This window comes from Pseudophryne corroboree (assembly GCF_028390025.1).
Source record: "Pseudophryne corroboree isolate aPseCor3 chromosome 4 unlocalized genomic scaffold, aPseCor3.hap2 SUPER_4_unloc_1, whole genome shotgun sequence".
Classification (NCBI taxonomy): domain Eukaryota; kingdom Metazoa; phylum Chordata; class Amphibia; order Anura; family Myobatrachidae; genus Pseudophryne; species Pseudophryne corroboree.
In genome coordinates, this window is record NW_026967596.1 from 292,501 (window position 1) to 297,500 (window position 5,000).

Below are 5,000 nucleotides of genomic sequence, written 5' to 3' on the forward strand. Positions count from 1 at the left end.
ATGCGGTCATAGTCGGCAGGATTTGAACCTGCGCGGGGAGACCCCAATGGATTTCTAATCCATCGCCTTAACCACTCGGCCACGACTACCTCTCACTCAATATGATGTTTTCACAAAAGTTTCTCTATGGGTTGAGCTACTTCATTTCAGGCTGTGAGGAAGACTGAAGTAATATTGTATCAGAGATGATTTCCATGGAAAGTTAATCCTGACCACAGTGACCTGCGTTAATGATTTTTAAAATATAACTTGGAGAATGCTTTATACTTGGTATAGTTTTGGGTTTGTAAAATGTCAGTACTGACATCTAAGTTTATCAAAAGCGTCATCCTTTGAGCCGGAATTGAACCAGCGACCTAAGGATTTCTGTACCAATCTCCTCTACAGTCCTCCGCTCTACCAGCTGAGCTATCAAAGGATTCCATGATCATACAGCTGTGATATTACGTGCTATTAAAATGATTGAGTGTTAATTTTAAACATTATCAACTTTCCAAGCAAAATGAAAAATGATTTGACTACACAAAAGAGATTCAACTACTTATTCCTGTGTTGCTTTATCACACAAATTGTCATGTTTAATCATTTGGAAAATATCACTAATAGTTTGACTTATATTTGTGAAATTACTATCAACTGGCTACAGAGCTAGTTTGGAAAGCACTTTCAATAGATTTTTTAGTGTAGCCAAACTTACATCAAGATTAGATATGCTTGAGCCTATCAAATCTTCTACACTCTTTTAAATTTTGCTTGTTTTGTAAACTAATCAAGTGTTCCAGGAATGATGGGGATATTCCATTGTTTGTTCTGATTTGACAATTCATGTTGGACAATGAGCGGCCCTTTTGAGCTAGTGAAGATAATTGTGCTACATGAGAGTATGCACAGACAATTATTTTTCTTTTTTTGCATTAAAGCACAATTTTTAATAAAGGAGAGGTTAATGATATAATAATTAGCACTGAAAGTCATCTGACACGATTTGAAAGTAAAATGTTGTGCATTGAAAGTAACCAAAGCTCTTTTTACTTTGAGTGGACATCATTTTCTTTCAAATGAATTTGATATTTTGCTAAATGTACAAAACTTTCTTACAAATTTGACATTCAAAATGCATTTGTAATTAATAAATGCTACTTAGTATGGCTGCTGAGATTCCTGGGCTCAGTCTCAAGTAGAGGAGGAGAATGACGGATAGAGAAAGAGAGAACAGGCAGGCATTCTAAAGATTTTGATGTGCCAGTTCCTGACTCACCCTGAGCAACACTGGTTTCAAGCTTTTAGTAAATTTTCTGAAAAATAAAACAACCATGTGGTCGTAGTCTGCAGGATTTGAACCTGCGCGGGGAGACCCCAATGGATTTCTAGTACATCGCCTTAACCACTCGGCCACGACTACCTCTCATGCAATGTGATGTTTTCACAAAAGTTTCTCTATGGGTTGAGCTACTTCATTTCAGGCTGTGAGGAAGACTGAAGTAATATTGTATCAGAGATGATTTCCATGGGAAGTTAATCCTGACCACAGTGACCTGCGTTAATGATTTTTAAAATATAACTTGGAGAATGCTTTATACTTGGTATAGTTTTGGGTTTGTAAAATGTCAGTACTGACATCTAAGTTTATCAAAAGCGTCATCCTTTGAGCCGGAATTGAACCAGCGACCTAAGGATTTCTGTACCAATCTCCTCTACAGTCCTCCGCTCTACCAGCTGAGCAATCGAAGGATTTCATGATCATACAGCTGTGATATTACGTGCTATTAAAATGATTGAGTGTTAATTTTAAACATTATCAACTTTCCAAGCAAAATGAAAAATGATTTGACAACACAAAAGAGATTCAACTACTTATTCCTGTGTTGCTTTATCACACAAATTGTCATGTTTAATCATTTGGAAAATATCACTAATAGTTTGACTTATATTTGTGAAATTACTATCAACTGGCTACAGAGCTAGTTTGGAAAGCACTTTCAATAGATTTTTTAGTGTAGCCAAACTTACATCAAGATTAGAGATGCTTGAGCCTATCAAATCTTCTACACTCTTTTAAATTTTGCTTGTTTTGTAAACTAATCAAGTGTTCCAGGAATGATGGGGATATTCCATTGTTTGTTCTGATTTGACAATTCATGTTGGACAATGAGCGGCCCTTTTGAGCTAGTGAAGATAATTGTGCTACATGAGAGTATGCACAGACAATTATTTTTATTTTTTTGCATTAAAGCACAATTTTTAATAATTGTGCTTTTTCTTTTTTTGCATAAAGCACAATTTTTAATAAAGGAGAGGTTAATGATATAATAATTAGCACTGAAAGTCATCTGACACGATTTGAAAGTAAAATGTTGTGCATTGAAAGTAACCAAAGTTCTTTTTACTTTGAGTGGACATCATTTTCTTTCAAATGAATTTGATATTTTGCTAAATGTACAAAACTTTCTTACAAATTTGACATTCAAAATGCATTTGTAATTAATAAATGCTACTTAGTATGGCTGCTGAGATTCCTGGGCTCAGTCTCAAGTAGAGGAGGAGAATGACGGATAGACAAAGAGAGAACAGGCAGGCATCCTAAAGATTTTGATGTGCCAGTTCCTGACTCACCCTGAGCAACACTGGTTTCAAGCTTTTAGTAAATTTTCTGAAAAATAAAACAACCATGCGGTCGTAGTCGGCAGGATTTGAACCTGCGCGGTGAGACCCCAATGGATTTCTAATCCATCGCCTTAACCACTCGGCCACGACTACCTCTCACTCAATATGATGTTTTCACAAAAGTTTCTCTATGGGTTGAGCTACTTCATTTCAGGCTGTGAGGAAGACTGAAGTAATATTGTATCAGAGATGATTTCCATGGAAAGTTAATCCTGACCACAGTGACCTACGTTAATGATTTTTAAAATATAACTTGGAGAATGCTTTATACTTGGTATAGTTTTGGGTTTGTAAAATGTCAGTACTGACATCTAAGTTTATCAAAAGCGTCATCCTTTGAGCCGGAATTGAACCAGCGACTTAAGGATTTCTGTACCAATCTCCTCTACAGTCCTCCGCTCTACCAGCTGAGCAATCGAAGGATTCCAGGATCACACAGCTGTGATATTACGTGCTATTAAAATGATTGAGTGTTAATTTTAAACATTATCAACTTTCCAAGCAAAATGAAAAATGATTTGACTACACAAAAGAGATTCAACTACTTATTCCTGTGTTGCTTTATCACACAAATTGTCATGTTTAATCATTTGGAAAATATCACTAATAGTTTGACTTATATTTGTGAAATTACTATCAACTGGCTACAGAGCTAATTTGGAAAGCACTTTCAATAGATTTTTTAGTGTAGCCAAACTTACATCAAGATTAGAGATGCTTGAGCCTATCAAATCTTCTACACTCTTTTAAATTTTGCTTGTTTTGTAAACTAATCAAGTGTTCCAGGAATGATGGGGATATTCCATTGTTTGTTCTGATTTGACAATTCATGTTGGACAATGAGCGGCCCTTTTGAGCTAGTGAAGATAATTGTGCTACATGAGAGTATGCACAGACAATTATTTTTCTTTTTTTGCATTAAAGCACAATTTTTAATAAAGGAGAGGTTAATGATATAATAATTAGCACTGAAAGTCATCTGACACGATTTGAAAGTAAAATGTTGTGCATTGAAAGTAACCAAAGCTCTTTTTACTTTGAGTGGACATCATTTTCTTTCAAATGAATTTGATATTTTGCTAAATGTACAAAACTTTCTTACAAATTTGACATTCAAAATGCATTTGTAATTAATAAATGCTACTTAGTATGGCTGCTGAGATTCCTGGGCTCAGTCTCAAGTAGAGGAGGAGAATGACGGATAGAGAAAGAGAGAACAGGCAGGCATTCTAAAGATTTTGATGTGCCAGTTCCTGACTCACCCTGAGCAACACTGGTTTCAAGCTTTTAGTAAATTTTCTGAAAAATAAAACAACCATGTGGTCGTAGTCTGCAGGATTTGAACCTGCGCGGGGAGACCCCAATGGATTTCTAGTACATCGCCTTAACCACTCGGCCACGACTACCTCTCATGCAATGTGATGTTTTCACAAAAGTTTCTCTATGGGTTGAGCTACTTCATTTCAGGCTGTGAGGAAGACTGAAGTAATATTGTATCAGAGATGATTTCCATGGGAAGTTAATCCTGACCACAGTGACCTGCGTTAATGATTTTTAAAATATAACTTGGAGAATGCTTTATACTTGGTATAGTTTTGGGTTTGTAAAATGTCAGTACTGACATCTAAGTTTATCAAAAGCGTCATCCTTTGAGCCGGAATTGAACCAACGACCTAAGGATTTCTGTACCAATCTCCTCTACAGTCCTCCGCTCTACCAGCTGAGCTATCGAAGGATTCCATGATCATACAGCTGTGATATTACGTGCTATTAAAATGATTGAGTGTTAATTTTAAACATTATCAACTTTCCAAGCAAAATGAAAAATGATTTGACAACACAAAAGAGATTCAACTACTTATTCCTGTGTTGCTTTATCACACAAATTGTCATGTTTAATCATTTGGAAAATATCACTAATAGTTTGACTTATATTTGTGAAATTACTATCAACTGGCTACAGAGCTAGTTTGGAAAGCACTTTCAATAGATTTTTTAGTGTAGCCAAACTTACATCAAGATTAGAGATGCTTGAGCCTATCAAATCTTCTACACTCTTTTAAATTTTGCTTGTTTTGTAAACTAATCAAGTGTTCCAGGAATGATGGGGATATTCCATTGTTTGTTCTGATTTGACAATTCATGTTGGACAATGAGCGGCCCTTTTGAGCTAGTGAAGATAATTGTGCTACATGAGAGTATGCACAGACAATTATTTTTATTTTTTTGCATTAAAGCACAATTTTTAATAATTGTGCTTTTTCTTTTTTTGCATAAAGCACAATTTTTAATAAAGGAGAGGTTAATGATATAATAATTAGCACTGAAAGTCATCT

At 35.4% G+C, this 5,000-nt stretch overlaps 7 non-coding genes across 7 annotated transcripts; all 7 read right to left on the reverse strand.

Annotated features, from left to right (window-relative positions):
• Positions 1-7: 7 nt before the first annotated feature.
• On the reverse strand, positions 8-89 carry TRNAS-AGA (transfer RNA serine (anticodon AGA)). Its single transcript has one exon. It is a non-coding gene; the product is annotated as a tRNA-Ser (tRNA).
• Positions 90-328: 239 nt separating this feature from the next.
• Positions 329-418, reverse strand: TRNAY-GUA (transfer RNA tyrosine (anticodon GUA)). The gene is given in 2 exon segments: positions 329-364; positions 382-418. It is a non-coding gene; the product is annotated as a tRNA-Tyr (tRNA).
• A 902-nt stretch (positions 419-1,320) lies between these two features.
• On the reverse strand, positions 1,321-1,402 carry TRNAS-AGA (transfer RNA serine (anticodon AGA)). The gene has a single exon. It is a non-coding gene; the product is annotated as a tRNA-Ser (tRNA).
• A 239-nt stretch (positions 1,403-1,641) lies between these two features.
• Positions 1,642-1,731, reverse strand: TRNAY-GUA (transfer RNA tyrosine (anticodon GUA)). The gene is given in 2 exon segments: positions 1,642-1,677; positions 1,695-1,731. It is a non-coding gene; the product is annotated as a tRNA-Tyr (tRNA).
• A 944-nt stretch (positions 1,732-2,675) lies between these two features.
• TRNAS-AGA (transfer RNA serine (anticodon AGA)) lies at positions 2,676-2,757 on the reverse strand. Its single transcript has one exon. It is a non-coding gene; the product is annotated as a tRNA-Ser (tRNA).
• Positions 2,758-3,988: 1,231 nt separating this feature from the next.
• On the reverse strand, positions 3,989-4,070 carry TRNAS-AGA (transfer RNA serine (anticodon AGA)). The gene has a single exon. It is a non-coding gene; the product is annotated as a tRNA-Ser (tRNA).
• Positions 4,071-4,309: 239 nt separating this feature from the next.
• Positions 4,310-4,399, reverse strand: TRNAY-GUA (transfer RNA tyrosine (anticodon GUA)). The gene is given in 2 exon segments: positions 4,310-4,345; positions 4,363-4,399. It is a non-coding gene; the product is annotated as a tRNA-Tyr (tRNA).
• Between the last annotated feature and the right edge of the window lie 601 nt (positions 4,400-5,000).